This window comes from Populus trichocarpa, chromosome 1, assembly GCF_000002775.5.
Source record: "Populus trichocarpa isolate Nisqually-1 chromosome 1, P.trichocarpa_v4.1, whole genome shotgun sequence".
NCBI lineage: Eukaryota > Viridiplantae > Streptophyta > Magnoliopsida > Malpighiales > Salicaceae > Populus > Populus trichocarpa.
The window spans coordinates 25,846,501-25,866,760 of NC_037285.2; positions in this window are offsets into that span (position 1 = coordinate 25,846,501).

Below are 20,260 nucleotides of genomic sequence, written 5' to 3' on the forward strand. Positions count from 1 at the left end.
GCTGCCTTTGATAATTAGTTGTCGGAGACGGAAGTAATGTTTGATTATTTGAAATTTGGTCGGAAAGGAAGATAGAAATTAGGTATAATTAAAGTTGACATCGACCAACTAGGAATAACGATCTCTAGTATTGTATTTTTTTTTCCTTACTTCTCATTATATTAACAATAATTTATACAAACATTGCATTTGGGTAATCGGACATTCTTTTCTTTAAAATTGTCTCCTCTCTTCTCAGTGACTGTAACCCTAAATGAGTTTCTCTTCTTTCTATTTTTATCTGAGTGGGAGCCAGTTGATTTACCACGTGGCACGTCTTGGAGAATTTTAATTTTGCTTGGGTAACTTTAGTCCTCTAAAACTCTCGTTTTTTCCATAGTTTAGTTAGAGGTATTTTTCAATTGCATCATGGTTCTTTTTATACATTTTATTATCATCTTAGCTCGCTATGCATCAAACTTATTAGCATTGAGAATGAGAATGCGAAGGAACCTAGAGTGGGTGGGGTTCAACTATCGCGCCGTGTGATGATTGATGAGTAAAGTTCAGTTTACTCCCTTAACTCAATTGTTTTCATTATAATGTCATTAAAAATTTGATGACACTAAACGATGGATCAACATTTTATTTTAAAGATAAGGTAATAACCTAGCATTTTTAGACTCAGTCAAAGATATTTTACTTTAATAAGTTAGATATGTTTTATCTTGATGAGTCAGAAATATTTTGCTTACATTTTAGGCTCTTGTCTCTTATAAAGAGACTTGTGGGTTATAAATACAAGGTTCCCCTTCAAAGAAAATGAAGAATCTCGATTCTTTATACTATATTTATTATCAGAACCTATCTCTAAAATATGATTGCATTTCCTCTCAATAAGATACCTACTGAAGCATCAAAAAGTCTCTACATTCATCAAAGAAGACCTTTTGCAGGTATCATACACCAGCCACCAACCTCCTTAACTAGAGAGAATAGGTCAGACTACCAGAATCAAGAGATTAACCGATTATCCAAGATATAAACATTGTCCCCAAGCTATTTGGATTTTTCAGGAGCATATCAATTGGCACCGTATGTGGGAACTGATAAAAAAATCATTGTGTGTTCTTTTAAAAGCCATGTTATTGACATCTCTAATCATCATCAAAGATAGATGATCAAAGCACAATCACAACGAGACATATAACAAACTTTTCTGTAATTGTTGGCACACTTGCTTCGTTCGTATGTCAGCAATTCTTAATAATTAACTACAGATACATCCAGACTGATAAGGGGACACTTATAAAAAAGATATCTTCTCAGTTTCAGGAAGGAGGCAGAACCCTCTTAAACTTTATTAAGGTTAGAAAAATTCAAAGCTAAAAAATAAGGAATGTTTACCTAACTATGGGTGTTAGACCCATAAATGTTTAGTTAAGTATAAACGTTGGACCTAGAAATGTTTAACTAAGTATGAATGTTGGACCTAGGAATGTTTAGCTAAGTATAGACATTGAACCCAAATAAAATCTCTACACAAGAACTCTAGATCCATGCAAATTAACATTTATATAAGTGAATTCTATAAAAAAGAATTTCTATTAAATGAAGTATGTTACAGGCTTACAGCAGTCAATCTCAAAGGACTGGGGAAAAAAAATACACACACACACACACACACATAAGGGTTTAATAATCTACCCCAGGCTCCTTAACTAGATACTCCCCACGTTGGGCAGCGACGACCTTGACTAGGAACACGTTTGTAAAGTTAGAACTAGGACGAGATGGAAGGAAACACTAAAATCCACCTAAATTCCTCTTGAGATGTTGAAGAAATACAAGTTTGACATGACAAGAAATTTCTTGTCTCCACTATCTTGATCAAAGTTGCCGACCCTCCAAAAAATTCTTGGAACTCCCTAAAAGAGTCCTTCAAAGCTTCAAACTTAGCCTGGAAATGTTGGGCTTCTTCCCTAGCAATAACAAGCTTAACCCGCACAACGGTAAGCTCAATCTATATACTAGCTTGGGAGGCCATCGCTTCAAGGAGTTCCTGTCGTAAGGGAACCGCTTGGTTATAAGTAGCCTGCAATGATTTTTCACTAGAGCTTAGCTTAAGGGCAAGGCCGTGTGTTTGGTCTTTCAACGTGGAATAAGCCATCTTAAAGCTCCGTAAATTGGACTCTATAACATTTTTACCCTCATGTAGTCATTTGAAGGCAACTTGATTTGCCATGTTCTCATTTACAGCCTCCCTCGCATGTCTTCTTTCAGCTACCAAATGCCTCTAAGAGTGGGCGTACATCATGAAAGTCTGTCAGGGGTAAATGTTAAAAATGGTAATCATAAAACCAAACAAAAAAAAAAACAAAGGAATTCCTTACATTAAAAGCCATTTGGCAATTAAAATTAAATGATGGTGGGAGTTTTATTAGGCATCGTAGAGATGTCTGACGGGATAGTGAGGATCCTCTCCAGCATTCTCACCACCTTGAGGCTAGTCTCATCAAGGCCTGATATTCCACCAATAAAAACTTTCATGAGTTACCTCTCCTCATCTGTCAGGATTGGAAAATTAAAAGGAGTGCGACCAAGAGTCAAATAGGTAAAAACATCCTTGAACTCCTCCATACTAGCCCTAGTAGAAGGCCCAACTGCTGCTTCTACAACCGATAAGATAGGAGGTTGAGGCTGAGGAAACATCATCGCAAGAGCCTCTATAGATAGGGCTGGAACACGGGTTTCCACCGGGGTAAAAACCCTCATTCTATTAAAAAAACGACAACACCTATAATCACCGCGGGGGAAGTTAGATTTGTTTTTTCCCTGGCTGGGGGAATATCACTGCCCATAACTTTTGTTGGGGTTATAGTCCCCACCATTATCTCATCAGAAACATAAACCTCAAAAGCAGAGAGTTCACCAACAATGATAGGGGAGTCCCTTATCACCCTTTCACCTCTGTCTCCACCAACCATGAAAGATAAGGACCTTTGAGGTAAACTCTATTTTACAGGTCTTGCTGAAGTTTCTCCTTTTCCTTCAACTATTAGCCCTGCAAAAACAAAAAGAAAGAAGTTCAGAAACAAATACAAAAAATAGAGAGAAAAAAAGCAAGGAATCAGCGTACATTGCAAGACAACTTGTTAATATCCTTTAGCCATCTTATTGACTTCATATTCAGTTAAAGTCGAGATTAACACAACAAAATTTTTCTCCTCATTTGAGCTAGATGAGGCTTGTTGTTTACTTCATAGAGAGGGACCTTCCAATAATAGGAACGACCCTAGATTAGTCGCATCCCTTCTCTGGGATTGACTGTCCCATTAAATCTTACAACCAGTCATCTTCCCCTCCACTTCTTAACATGCATTGACTTCCCAAACAACATGTTCTTCATGGCAATGTTGTTTCTGTTGGTGAAGGTAAAAAAAACAATGCATGTCATTACCACCATTGGTGACAACAACTAATTGGTAGAAATTTTTGAAGACATTAATTGTAGGTTAGAGCCTGACGATCCTACAAAACGTTTTAAAAGAGAACATAATTGTTCATCCATCAGGATGCAGCTGGCTTAGACCCAACTAATAGTAGCTAAACACTTCCCTCGTGAACCCTTGAAGACGGAAGGAATACCCCATTACATACATACAAATAGCAATAGTAATTTCAAAATAACTCTGGGTAGAACCTAGGGTTTGCTTGTTGATACGTTCAACAGGGTTAGGCATTTAAGCCACTTACTCTTCGGTTGGTGGTGAGCCACATATTCTACATCCTCAGCACTTATACTGCTGGGGACGTCATTCTTAAGAGTCTAGGAAAACCACTCTCTCCTGAGTATCTCTAACAAGAGCAGGAGAAGGACATCTGAAAGATCCTTTCTCTTAAATATCTTTAACATGGACAAGAAAAGGACTCATGCGAGATGATGTTCTCAGCTCGCTATCATATAGGGATGCCAATATAGCACCTTTTCTTGTCCTGGGACCCAATTTAATATACCGTTATCCCCTGTTGTTTCTTTTAGACTTTAGTTGAAACCTAAACTTCTTATCAGGAACAGGAGCACCTCTTTTTTTAGAAACGGATCTGATGCTTCTGAGGTATATTTGTTCTGTTTAAAAGAAAGACAGGGAGAAAGGTTATGATAAAGGAAATATCTGAAGTGGGTATTTATCCTCTTGGTTTAGATCAGAGATAATTTGGGGTCTTGTCGTAGGAGCAGATTTTCAAAAATCACAGAAAGTGAAAACAAAACAAAAGTCACAAGCAAGGATGACTAAGATTATAAAAAAATCTTTTCATTCCCGCCATTAAATGACAAACCTTTCATGTCATTACATATCTAAAAAAATCCACTTAATTACTACATTGAAAGCCAATCGTTGTTTTGTTTTTCAATGCACACCTCCTCCAAGTAAAGGCAGGCCACCAAGACTTGAAAATCCTAATAGTCGTATATGGAACACACAAAATCTTATACAGAAGGTAAAAAGGCTCTCATCTGCTGCTAACTGAGACTTTCAAAATAATTGCGTACAACACAAAGATTTAAGGGGCTGCTGATAGATTAACACTTTTTTTCTTTTACTTGGACCCTCTTTTCTAAAAGAGTAACCAAAGACAGGGTAATAACCTTAACCAACACTAAACCTATACATATATGGGTCTAGAAAGCTATTAAACTTATTATTTTCGAGGCCAGCCAAGCATTGAGCTTAAACATATATAGGTCTAGTGAGCTACCAAACATACCATTTTTTAGCCCAGCCAAGTGTTGAGCTTGGACATACATGAGTCTGACAAAATGTCATACTCACCATCTATAGGCTTAACCAAGCACTAAGCCTAAATATATGAGGGTTTGGTGAGGTGTCAGACCCACCATCTATAGACTTAGCCAGACACTGAGCCCATGCTATTTTTAGCCCCGAAGAACCTTAGGCTTCATATTTTACTCTAATGAGTCAGTAATATTTTATCCTAATGAATCAAAGATATCTTATTCCGATGAGCTAGAGATATTTTACCTACACTTTAGTCCCTCCTCTCTATAAAGAAACTCATGGGATATAAATAAAGAGGGAATCCTTTATAAAAGATGAAGAATCTTGACTTTCTATGGTATATTTATTCTCAAAGTCTCTAAAAAATATGATTGTATTTTCTCTAAAAAAAATACTTATTTAAGCATAAGAGTCCTTAAATTCATCAAATGAGACCTTTTGCAGGTATCAGACACCAAGCATCAGCCTCCTTAGCTTGGGAGAATGGATCAGACTAGGGGTGAGCAAAAAAACCAACAACTGATTAACTCGAGAAAACCGGAAAAAAATAACTGAAAAAACCGAACCATGAAAAAAAAACTGACTAAACTGATTAGAATATTTAAAAAATATTCATCTTGGTTAGGTTTCGGTTTCATAAGCCTGAAACCAAAAAACCTCAACTGAACAGAACTGGTTAAAAATAAACCAAACCGAACTGAAAAACCAAACCAAACTGAAACCGAAACCCATCAGAAAGTCCAAAAAAAGCCCAAAAAACAATATAGTTTTTTATTTTTAATATAAAATAATCAAACTGAACCGAACTGAACAGAACCAAAACTGGTTGGTTGGGTTTCGGTTTTTTATATAAAATAACCAAATTGAACATAACTGAAATCGGTCGTTTGGAACCGGTTTTGATTTTATTTTTTGTATTTCATAAAATTTCAGTTTGGTTGTTTTATAAGTAAAAACCGGACCGAACTGAAAATAATTACCTCTAAATCAGACTGTCAAAATCAAAAAATTAACTAATTATCCAATACATAAAACTTATCCTCAAAGTACTTCGATTTTTTTATAGTAGCACATCGCTAAAATAATAAAATTGATATAAACTAATGCATTTTTTTTGGGAGAATTTTGTGAGGGAAAGGTCTCACGAGTGCATGTCACGTGCTTTATGATAGATTTAATAGAAAAAGGCCTAACATAGTTCCTATATTATCTTACATGAAAGTTTCAGGAGGTGTCTAAACAAAATAGCCTATTTTGAATAAATAAAAATTCAAAACAAACAAAATCTCAAGTTTTGTTTTGAGAAATTTGAAGAAGAAAAAAATCATATCAAATTGTCTCTTTAGAAATCACATTTTAACATCTTCAAGTTTAATTGTGAAAAGATTATTTGTTTTTATTTCCTTTCTAATATAGTTATAATATGATCAGAGATGAAGGGACTTGATTTATTAAATGAGAAGTAGGAGGATTAATGTGAGAAGACTAACTCAAAAGTTTATAGACATAAATCTAATAATATAGTTTGAAAGGTCAAACACGTCCACATTGTTATTCTAGCATGCCATAACAATTTCAACTACCATTCATTTAATCAAATCCTACAGAATTAGTGAAACTATAATTATTATTATTATAATATTAAATCAGAAACAATTCCAATTGAAATTCATATCAATTGGAATATTAAAGAGATGCATGGATTGGTGATTAGGACGAGTCTATTTTACTCGGTGTATGTGATAGGTCCACGTAAATTACTTTTATTTTCATTATTATTAACATAATAAAATATTATAAAAAACATGAAAATGCCATAAAAAGAAGAACACTAAAAAATATAAAATATTAAGTTTAAACTCAATAAATCCAACAAGAATATAATGTATCTAGCCAGTACAATAAAATTTCACAAATAAAAGACATATAAATTAATAAATTTAAATTTAAAAAGTAACAAAAAAATAAAAATATCAACAACTGAAACATTGTGTACTATATGATCAATATAATGGAAACTTATCAAAATTTTACGAAATATTGTTACAAAATTTTTGAAAAATATTTTGTTTTCTTTAGAAATGATTATTATTTGTTACATTTTAAGAAGTATATTTTTTCTAAAATAATAAAAACAACACCCGCCCAAGAGTACTGAAAGATTAACTAATATTTGATTAAATTAAAGACGTGTTTGGTCATACAATTGCTTAAACGTAATTGCATCAATGACCTAAAAATGGTCGGCACAATCATAAATGCATTTAAATAATTTTCTTTGAGGATCTTTTATTTTTATTTTTTTATATTTGGTTACATTCATTAAATTTAAATAAATGCACATTATTTTAACATACAAGGAAAATAACAACAACTAAGCAATTTATTATTTTTCTCACAAATCTATATTTTTTTTTATTCAAAGTTGATATTAAAATCTGTAACATCATAAAAGACTCAAATTCACAAACTTCACCCAAGTTCTCATAAAGTCGGATAAGTACTGAATTCAAAATATATTGTATTATATTAGATCAATGAGTAAATGTTTAATTTCTAATAACAAGAGCGCATGCAAAACATAAAAGAATTATTTAAGGAAATCCTAGGATGTAAGCATGTCTAAATCTATTAACATACAAAAATAAAACTTAAGATTCAACACAAATATAATAAAACAACAGTGCCATGTTACTAAACATATATTAAAACTTACAATTGATATAAAATAAAAAAATTCTAGTATGCATACTAATAATAAAATTAACTATGTTTAAATTAAAACAAAAACGATACTTATTTGTTAAAGCTCTTTAAAGTAATGAATATTTTATTGTTATCAAGGATAAATCCTTTATTTTTAAGGTTTTATTGCTCATCACTTGTGCAACTTGAATGTTTGCAATATACCTCCTAAGATTCCAACAACACAACATTGGTTTAGATGTATTTCCAAACTAAAGTCTTTGAACCAAAATAAAAGGACCCGGATATCTCTCAACAAAATATAAACCCCAGCTCTAGATTTAGAAGGAAAAAACAAAGCATAAAAGAGGATGAAAACATTTAAAACGAGGTGAGAAAGTGCGTGAAAAAATCTAAAAAATTCAAGTTAAAAACTCTTTCTTCTCCCTCTTTTATAGTGAATTTTAGAAGTTAAAAAGCTAAAGAATTAATAAGAATCAATTCCTATCATTATCAATATTTGATTAACCACCATGAATCAATAATTAAATATAGAAAAACTAAGGGTTATTTGAGATTAATCTCTCATTCATCTATAATTTGTTTAAATCATATTAATTAAATAAATTCTGACAATCTCCACATAAATGAAAATTGTCTTATCAGTTTGAAAACGAATCGAAGATTTGTTGAGAGATACTGATTTGGTAGATTACTATATCAGGATAAATAACTTTTGGCTTTGAATCTTCCTTAGTAAAATACTATCGGATTTACTCAGCAAAATATTGAACGTGATATCTTGAATTATTCAACCTTTTATATAAATTAAGACAATAGTACTCATATAGTTTTTTATCTAAAAATTTCCTCTAGTTCTGGTTCTTATTGTTGTGTTTATTTTGGCTCTAAACAACTCTTGAATTCATAAGTGATTTAAAAAATTTAGTCTTTATTAAAATTCTCAAAGAAACGACCATATTTTTTACTCATGTAGGTGATATTTCATTAAAAATATTATGCTATACTTCATTTGGTGTACCAAAATATAAAAATCATTACGAGCTCAATTTACCATTTATCACACTACAATTAGCACTTATTTCATTATCGGAAAAAACAAGAAGTAATAATTTTCTAGTTTTACCAAGAATGTTATATGACTTAGTTTTTCATATGAACTTAGATCTTGGGATCTCCAATCAATTGTATGATTATCATCATTACACTTTTTTTTTTATCTTTTAAAGGCTTTAAGCCTATTCTTCTCAGTGAATTATACGCAAGCTCTCTTGACAAACCTTTGGTTAATAGATCTGCAATATTTTCCTTTAACTTTACATAGTTAATGAAAGTAATTTTATTCGAGAGCAAGTGTTTAACGATATTATATTTATGACATATATGTCTAGACTTATCATTATACATATTACTTTGTACCCTTCAATTATTGATTGACTATCGCAATGGACATAAAGATTTGGCACTAGTTTTGGTCAATATGGAATACCTTTTAAAAAATTCTGAATCCATTCAGCTTCTTCTACAACTTTATCAAGAGCAATTAACTTTGATTTTATCATGGATTTAGTGATACAACTTTGTTTGGAGGGTTTTCATGATATAACTGCTCCACCAAGTGTATAGGCATATCCACTCATGGATTTCAAATTCATAGTATCATATATTCAATTAACATCATTATACCCTTCTAGTATCGTTAGGTAACTAGTATAGTATAACTCATAATCCATGATATGCCTCAAATATTTGAGTACCATTTTAATTTCATCTCAATGATCCATACTTGTATTTCTTATAAATCTACTCAATTTACTTATCGAGTAAGCAATATCAGGCCTTGTACAGTTCATAATGTACATTAGACTTTCACTTATTTAATAATATTCCAATTGGTTTATTCTCATACCTCTATTATTGGATAAATATAAACTTATATCAATTGGTGTTTTGACAGTGCTATTATTACCTTTAGAAATCCTGTCGAGATTTTTTTCAATATAATGAGATTGAGACAATACTAATCCATCATATGTCCTAGAAATTTGTATTCCTAGTATGATATCTGCAACACCCAAGTTTTTCATGTCAAACTTGTTAGTTAATATTTTTTTAGTAGATTTGATAATGTGATCATTGTTGCCTAAAATTAGCATATCATCTATATAAAGACATACAATGACATAACCTTTATCTGTGTTTTTCACATAAACACATTTATCAACTTTATTGATTTTAAACTCATTTAACAAAGTAACCTTGTTAAACTTTTCATGACATTATTTAGGTACTTGTTTCAAACCATATAATAAGTTAACAAGTTTACAAACTTTCTTTTCTTGACCATTGACAACAAACCCTTCGAATTTTTCATGTAAACCTTTTCATCAAGGTCACCATTTAAGAAAGCTATTTTTACATCTATTTAATGCATTTCAAGCTTATTAATAGTTACAATGGCTATTAATGTTTGTATGGAAGTTATTGTTGATACATATAAATATGTGTCAAAATAGTTCACACCTTCTTGTTGTCTAAAACCTTTAACAACAGGTCTAGTTTTATATTTATCAATAGAGCCATCATCTTTCATTTTTCTTTTAAAGATCCACTTATGGCCTAATGGTTTACTTTCGAAAGGAAGATCCACTAGTTTCTATATATGATTATTCATAATGGATTCAATTTCACTATTAATTGTCTCATTCCAATCGAAAGATTTCGGATAAGACATTTCTTCAAAAGTAGGTTTGAGATTTATTTCCTAACAAGTATGTTAAAAAATTAGGATCAAATTTTTTGGTTGTTTTTATCATTTTACTTCTTCTAAACTCAACTTCATCATCTTTTAATTTATGATAATCACTTGAGCTAGCCTCAGTCGCTCTCTTAAATGAATGAGTTTCTCGTACTTTCTTCAATGGAAACATATATTCAAATAATGTAGCATTTCTTCATTTCATAATAGTATTAGAATGATTATCCTCAATACTTGACTTATGTACAAGTAATCGATATGCACTACTACTGTATGTATATCTAATAAACACAAAATCTATAGTTTTAGATCATATCTTGGCCTTTTTAGGATCGGGTATTGCTACTTTCACAAGACACCCCAACACTTTGAGGTATTTATAGAAAGATCTTCTACCTTTTCCATAATTTATATGGTGTTTTTTTATAACTTTTTATAGGGTACTTTATTAAGTATGTAATTGACAATTAAAATTGCCACCCTCTATAAATTCTAAGGTGCTGCCAAATTTATTAACATGACATTTATCATTTCTTTAAATGTTTGGTTCTTATATTCTGCAACATTATTTTATTATTGTGAATAAGGAGTAGTAGTTTGGTTGATAGTACCATTAGAAACAAAATTCACCAGAAGGTGTTTCGTATTTTTCACCTCTATCACTTCTTATTACCTTTATCTTCTTGTTGAATTGATTTTCAACTTTATTTTTGTAATATTTAAATATTTCAAAAGCTTCATCTTTGTTCCTAAGCAAATAGGTATAATAATACCTTGTGCAATCCTTTATAAAACCAATATAATATTTTTTTCACCTCTTATTTGCATAAAATTTAAATCATCAATAATTGAGTGAATTAAGTCTAGAGGATCATTACTTTTTTTAATTGTTTGATTTTTTTTAGAATTTTGATTCTATAAAAATTTCATACTTATGATTTTTCTCAAAAATCATTATTGGTAATAATTCAGGGTTTATAAACCTTTGCATGAAATTATAATTCACATAACCTAACTTGTCATGTCACACATCACAAGACTTAAGTAAATAAAAAAAAAGACAATCTTATTATTATTATTATTATTATTATTCTCATCATTAGTTATAATAGTCATTATATTTACTTTAAAGAAATCACCACAGAAATGTTCCTTTCACTCTAAAAAATCATCTTAAAACTATTTTTGATATTTTACAAAATATAAACTCGACCCATTCTATTTTTTTAGCCAAGTAGGTTGGATATATTGGGTTGAGCTAAAAAATATCCATGGGTTGGGCATATTAATTCCATTATTTTTTAATGATCCTAAAATAATATCGGGTTGCAAAAGATAATCGATTCTAGAGGTAAGAAATAAAAAAAAAATTGATAAGCAATTAAAAACATAAAGTTTGAAGGAGATAATTGAAAGGAAAGAGATTAAGAGAAGAGAGGTGACCATGAAAGGAAAAAAATTGAAAGAAAGAAAAATATTATTTATACCAAAGACTAGGGTTACTTACATTGGATTATACGGGTTGGGTCGGATTGAAAAGGTTTTAAAAATCCCAGCCCGCATCCGATCTGTGATACTCATTTATTAAACTTTTTGACCCATTATCATCTGTAATATCCACATTATTCAACTTTGACGGGTCATATCAGGTCATATAATGCAAATATTAAAGATGAGTTGATTTTTCTAAACGCCCCTATTGTTAAAGGTGAAAAGCTTTATTGAAGTCATCTTTAGTATGACTTTTCCAACACTTAGTATCTTGGAGGTTGACGAGTACTCATGTATAAGTTTTCTTCATCAACTTCTTTGCAAGTAAAACATTTTTTTTATGGTGTATACATGTATTGTTGCACCAATGTCAACCCATCGCTGCTCAAATTTTTTAATCAACTTGACTTTGAAAATAATAAACATGCTTATTTCCAAAACTTTATCAACGAGGTAATCAAACATTCATTTATTTTCTTGGGTTATTTTGTTGAGCCTTATTTTGTTCATTGTGATTAGTTTAACTATCACTATTTCACTTACAAACTATAACATATACAAAAATAGTGTCGTGTGAATAATGTTATCACTAAATAAGTTTTTAAGAAAGATTGGAGGGGTCATAAATGATCCCGTTTAAAACTCAATCTCTTTAGATATAACTTATTAGATCGTATCGATCTATTCATCACACTGACTTTTCATATATGTGACCAATAACATATACGTGAACAAAACCAACCAGATAGCTATGATGCAATTCCTAAAGATATAGAAATTTGTTAACTATAAACCTTTTCATAACGACAACTTCAACATTGAACTTTTTATCCAAGATGCCTTTGCACTCTTAATTGAACTATACATATCGTATTGAGTATTATTTAATTTATTCAAGATGTAATTTTTATGGATGAAATCATCCTGATTCCATATGTCCAAAGCTACTATAATAACAAGATCAAAATCATTATTTGATAACTTTAGCACTTTTCCTACAAGAACTTAACCAAGTTCGAGGTGGACACATAAATCAATATTTTATGATGTCACCATTTAAAGTTTAATCCATTGAAATTCTCAGGTTTCTCACTATACACCACAAAAGTTGATAGTGCAACCCTTACTGCCGAAGTAGTACTTGTCAAAGTAACATTGGTTGGAAAAATCAACTTTTGGGTTTAAAAAATGATATAAATTATAAAAACAATAGTCAATAATATTTATAAATAAATATTTCAGATCCAAAATAAGCAAGTAATATAATAAATAAAACTTGTAATAAAGCAACTTGATAAATAAATAAAAAGATAAATTATGAAAGATAAAAATTAAATATTTTTGTTTATTTTATTTCAAATTAAACATGCATTATGTAAAAACTATATGATTAAACAAGAAAGAAAAAAAAGCATGATTATACCAACATGTTTGCCAGAACATGTATTACTAAACAAAGATATAAACATGGTCTATAAAAGCCTAGTTCAAATAAATTCAAATAAATTACATGAATTAAAATTTTATAAGATAAACTATAATTTTAAAATAAAGATATATAACAATCTTATAAAATTAAACAAAGAAAAAAAAGCATAAAGCTATAAACAAACCATAAGGTTATAGATTAAGAACATATTTGGTATTGTGGTAACGGTTGCTTTTCAAAATATTTTTCGCTTGGAAATACATTGAAATAATATTTTATTAAAGCATAATTCATTTTTTACATAAACACATCAAAATTATTTGAAAACACTAAAAAAAAAATTGAAGCAAAGAAAAAAAAATAAATATTTAAATATTTTTAAAAGCATTTTTAAAACACAAAGACAAACAAGGTCTAAAATATATAGTATTGATATAAATCTATAAGTAAGAATATAACAAATTAAAAGGAAGTTAAATTATAAATTAAATCTTTAAAATCCTCTTTAACAATAATCTTTACAATCTATATTATTTTTTTTTACCTGATAAACTAAACAAAGTCTGATATATTTACATAAAACAACAACAACAACAATAAAGCCTTAATAATGTATTCAAAATATGTTGTATTATATTAGACTAATGAGAAAAGATATTTAGTTTATCATATTAAGAGCATACAAAACATACAAAAATTATTCAAGGAAAGTATAAGGTGTATATATGTCTAAATATATAAATATGCAAAAATAAAACTCAAGACAAGCATGTTTTCAACACAAATATAATAAAAGAACATTAGTAGGCATCCTAAGTATATATTGAAACTTGCAATGAATATAAAATTAAAATTTTTAGCATGCATATTAATAATAAAATTAATTATGCTTAAATTAAAACAAGAATAATACTTACTTGTTGAAACACTTTAAAATAATGAATCTTTTGTTGTTATCAATGATGAATCATTTATACTTAAAGCTTTATTACTTCTCATTTATAAAACCATGATGTTTGCAATATGTCTCCCAAGTTTTCAACAACAACACCCTAGTTTAGAATTTTCAAACTAAGTTCATTAAACCAAAGTAAGACTTAAATATCTCTTAACAAAGTATAAATCTAAGCTCTAGATTTGAAAGAAAAAACAAAGCATAATAGAAAATGAAAACACTAAAAATAAAGTGAGAGAGTGAAAAAATATGAAAAATCCAAGTTAAAAACTCTTTCTTCGCCCCTTTTTATAGTAAATTTTAAAAGTTAAAAGGTTGAAGAATTAATTCTCATCATTATCAATATTTAATTAGTCACCATAAATCAAGAATTAAATATAAAAAAAACCAAGGGTTTTTATAGTAGAAAAACCAGAGAGTTTTTTAGATTAATTTCTCATTCACTTATAATTTATTTAAATCATATTAATTAAACAAATTTCCAACAAATTAATACATGTCTTTGACACCTCCAATAAGATTAGCTATCATTTTTAGCATGCATCGTAGCAAAATCTAAAACCAAAAGAGGCATGCAATTCGATTTTAAACCTATTACAGGGTCATAATTAAGATCAGCACTCTTACATTTTGATAATTGTTAAATTTTATTTGTTTACTGTATGAACATGGAGTGCCAAAGTCGTACATAGACAAGAGTGACAATAGCAATTAATTTTTATAATAATTAATTTCCAGCTTCAATGTGCATTATTATACTTTAGTGGTTGACAATCTCTTGCCTGTTTACATGGTTTAACCAAACTTGATCGAGCTAGCCTTTTGTTTTTCCGTGTCTTATACTTTATGTCGTGCAATGCTGCTATGAAAACAACCTTTGATTTAACAATAAAAGTATTTGATTTGTTGCTAAGGTGGTTTATGTATCGTGTCATCTTGTCTTATATCATTAGATTACATGAAATATAAAAGAGAGTCTCTTTGGAATTTTGTTCTTTGGTTGTTATATATTAATTAGGTAGACGCATATCGTGCTTTCGAGTGCCCTTATCATTGTTTTTTTTCTTTTTGGGTTATTTGCAATTAACTGAGTGATTTGTTTGTTTGTTTTTCAATTTTTTAATTATAGATATTCTTTTTAAATCTTGCTCCTCTAAATTCAAACCATTTGTTTGGATTTCAGTAATTTAGAATATTTCGTTCTTGTAAGTTAGTGGATGGCAGCATGCAATTGTTTTATAGAAAACAATTGGTGGTTTTTATTGCTATAAAGAATTTAAATTATTAATTTCGAAATCAATAATTGAGGTTTTATTAATGTGATATATCATGAAGCTTAAACTATCTAATTTTTCTATTTGAGATTTCTAAAAGTAATAATTGGCTTTATTAAACTAAGTAACTAATTTATAATGAAATCCAATAAAAATTAAATAGAAATAGATTATGGAATGGGAAAACGATCTAGGTCGTTATTATTGTGGTCCAAATTAAGTTTGATAATTGAGGGGAATGTTGCTATCATGTAATTAGATAAAAATAAATAAGAATAAAAATATATATACATTTCTTTGATGACGATCTCTCTTATACGTGATTAAGGATGCAACATTGATTTGTACCTAAATGTTTGAATTCCAGTCCTTAGCTTAATGTCTGCGAAGAATAATGAGACCACATGGGTCTGTAGTCGGAAACCTTTGAGTCATGCAAGATTGTTTGTTCTATTAATAAAGTTAAATGCGTGGCTTAAAGGGCGTGCTTCCTTCCTGGGTAGCTAGGCAGCGACCATTAATTAATTTGGTAATGGTATTATTGGTGGCACGTACCTGCCCCCCTCCATCTGCTGACTTTGCTTCTCAGTTTCTTTAAGAGGACTTTGAATGTGCCCAGTTTTGTTAGTCCCTCTTTCACACACAAGACTGAGATCTGAGTATTGCGAGGTTTGGTCGTGTATGAAGCCACCAGTTTAGGCGTGATTATTGACTCCTGGCTTTAAGATCCTCGCTTTTTCTACGTAGAATTGTAGACTTTGAAGATAAGGATGTGCAGCATCATAGTCTATCGATCGAGATGCATGTTTTTAATTTAGTTGGTAGCAATGAGACTAAGTGCCCTAGCTAGCTAGCTAGCTAGCTAGGTGCGTGTGCATTTGTATACGTACAGAGGCAGGCATCATGAGATGTAACCTAGTTCCTTACAGGATAAGCTAATTCGACCTCTCTGAAAGGATCAAAGCTGCGTTAGGATACCCGGACGCAGCAAGATTAACTGCATGTGGGTGAGAAGAAAGATAACATGGCCGCAAGCATGTGGGCAGAGAAAACTTGGCAATGAGGACAAGCAAAAGTACCCCCACAATCTTCAGCTATGCAAATGCATGGTCCTTCATTCCCATGTGATCTTCTAAATATTGTACTCGTATGTATAGATACTTGAACATATCAAATGTGAGGGCTATGGACCATGGACCATCGGCCATGTTACCATCCCATCAGAATGTGACCTCGTTTTGTTTTTTTTTTTTTTTAAATCCTTCATTTCGGATAATAATGGATGGTGGAAATCTTTTCTAGAGTGTAAAAATCTATTGTTTTTTTTTGTCATGCTTCTATAAAAATACACGGGTATTGGATGATACAAAAGCATGTGAATCCAAGTAGAAAGATTGAGAGAATCCCACGTTGATGCATTTGTGAACTGTGAAGCACCGGTGCGAATTATGCAGTTGTTGAGCTGTTGGCTCTCGAAAGCCAACATGACTAGCTGATTTTTCTGGACCAAAGTCTTACACATTAGAATAAATGGATAGGGACATGGATCCTTCCATTATAAACACAGTTTGACTAAAAAGGAAGACAGAGTGTCAGCAATGTAGATAAGAACTGATTCTTCAATAACGAGACATGAAATCTATCACAGAAAATATAAATTATTTATGACTGCTGTATTGTATTCTGCATTCTCTGGTCAAAAACAACATGGCATGGCCCATGGGATTACCAGACATAATCTGCAGGCTCAAATCCAAAGCTTTGGTAGATTTCAAGAGCAGTATAATTTTTTTTTCCTTTTTTTTTTCTTACTGGTCAATAATTAATGTGGCGTAGACAGTTCGAGGCCACGGAAAACAATGTTGGTCAAATTTCAAATGATAAATCATTTCCTTCGAACCAAGGGGATTTGATTTGGTGAGACACTTAGGGTTTTATTTTTTCTTCGGGAGATCGTAAAAGGGTCCACACGGGAGATAAAATGATTGATGAAGACTATAAGAGCACAGGCTACTCTACGCAGCTGCTGAGCTGCTCTTCACAATCAGGCAGGCTATAAATCTGGAAACCATTCACCCTACACAATGGCTGGAAGATTCCATTTTCTATTGTATATTGATTTCGATCAGAAAATAATAAATATCTGGAGATAGAGGTCATGTATGTACACAGTTGATTATTTCTCAAAACCCAGAATACTTATGGAATAGATTGTTTAGATTGTGGGTAGTGATTGATAAGGTTGTTTAGGTAATTAGTTATTTTCGTCTAAGCTTAAAAAATATTAAATTAATGGTAAAACTCGAAGTAATTGTCAACTTAAAGTTAATAATTTTACTGGATAGATAATAAATAATTTTAAAAAATTTTAAAATTTAAAAGTATTTTATAATGATTAATACTCTGAAATATATATAAGTTTGTAAAAGATAAAAAGATTTTAAACTTTTTATCTCGGTATTATCTTGAATTTGATTGGTTGTTAGTTAGGTATGATATCTCAACAATTTCATATTATTTGGGTTCAATTAATAGCTATAGAAAATATATTAATTATGATATCTCATCATATCTTTGTTTAATTAGGTTGAGGTGATCGTCGAAATCAAATGTTCCGGATGTAGCACATCGCCGCCCCCGCCTTGTAATGGACTGTCTCAAATCTTGAGCGTTTGCGAGAGAGAGGGAGGCATTTTGCATGTCAGTCTTTTTCCTGACCGTGAAGATTAAAGCGTTGAAAATTAGAACCCAAACCAATAATTGCAAATAGGAACAATAATGCTCTCTGCAAACAAGTGTACTCACATTAGCTTGCATGCCATGATGATCAAGAAAGAACCTTTGCCCAACATAATATGCCCTAATCTTTATCATGTTGTTACTTGTTAATTAGTTGAATTCCTGGGACCAACCAAATCATGCATTCTAATTCAATGAAACTCTGCGTGCTTGGAAAAACTGGTTTCAGCTTTACTCAATCTCTATGTTGAAAAAGTTTTACGTTTCTGAAGCAGGCGGAAAATGACATTATGTCTCTACTTTATTTGTTCCCTTGTACTCATCTATTCTTTTCCGAAGCCCCCATGGTGCTTCTTTTTTTTTAATATTAAAATATTAAAAAAGATTAATTGTAAATTTAACTCTGTAAAATTATAATTATCAAACATAATGATACATTTAATAACATATCATTTCCTAACAAATACATAAAGAAAAAAAATTAAATTTCCTGTCATCCAAAATTCTAAGAGGATAAGATTTTCAACTTTGAGAGTAGTCGAGTGAGCTAGAGCATACAAAATCTTATAGCACTTAGAGATTTGATTTTGATTTGCCAAGCGCGAAAGTGCATTACTGTTGAATTGCTTTTCCTCAGAATAATCTCCAGTGTAATTTTACCCCTTTATTCCATAAAACACTATTTTCCTTTAGTAGATTTACAATTAATGTTATTCAATCTGATCAACTCAGAAACTTTTTAGATTTAATTTTAGTGAGTTTTATATTAAAAATAAATCAGAGTCGACGAAATCAAAACCAATCAACTTGAAAAATTATATAGCCCAGATAAAGTTGATTTTTTTTGAAAAAAAAATTAAGAATAACATTCATTATGGCTTTATCAATCAATTTAAATTAAAAAAAAAAAAAAGGAACAAGACAACAACCAACATAACTACCTACCTATCATGATGTTCGAAAGAGCAAGATCTTCCGAGCCCCAACAAGAAAATGAGGGTGAAAGGATTCACGGCAGAGGAGATGGTGCTGTAAAAAGCAATCGATTGCATTAATGAGAGAGCCACCAACCACATGCATGCAAAAGACTATATATTATGGTCCGTCCAACCCTCCATCATTTGCATCTTCGTTCACATGCCCTCTTCATTAGGAAAACTTTATGATTTACGAATAATAATTTATTACTCCACCCACCCACTGAATTATAGCCCTACCCACATTTTTATTGACCTTTTCTCTGGTCTTCAATTAAGTGCAATGCAATAAAATCCCAATAGCCTTTTTATTTATTGCCATCCCTTTCCTTGTAGCCTGTTCTTGAATCCATACATGAAAAGATGTTTTAGAAGGAAGTTGTGGAGCAAGAAATCGTCTTTCCAAACAGAATAAAAACTATTCATTGGCCTCATTTGTGATTGTTTGAGAACTGGTGGCCAAGACAGGACTTAATTTGGTATTTCATGGATTTCCCATCGCATGCAAAAGACACAATCACAGTGCTCTTGTCAAAGACATACAACCAATCCTCTGAGCCAGATTTGAAAACCAAACAAAAAGGAGCTATAATTTGCTTCCTCGTCTTCATCCATCTTTTCCAAATTTCAGTTTGAACCTAGCAGAGAAAAGTCTAGCGGCTCCGATTAGGGATGTAACTCAACTGATCAGGCTCTGAGTTTATTTTTTAAAGGTCACTAGTTCAAGTCTCACAAGCCTCAGAATCACTGGAGGCTTACATGGTCGTTAACTTCAAGGCCCGTGGGATTAGTCGAGGTGCGCACAAACTGGCCTGAACACCCATGTTAATCTAAAAAAATATATAAATAAAAAAGCTCCAATGGTCATTGAGTATTTCAATCCCTGTTCCCATTCATGGCGCTGAATTTGATTCCAAGCAAAATGAGATGCTGGGGCCTAAGGAAAAACGAAAGAATAATGGAAAATGAGCATAGGACATTTGATGCTTTTAGAGGAAGAGTGAAGAGCAAGCAAATAGTCATTGAAAGGATGCATAATGTGCCAGCTATATACGAGAAACATCCCAGGTGATGATGTATCAAACACCAATTTGGAGCAACTTTAGCTTCCGATGGAAATGTTTTGCAGGTGTAATTTCCCAATTTGTTA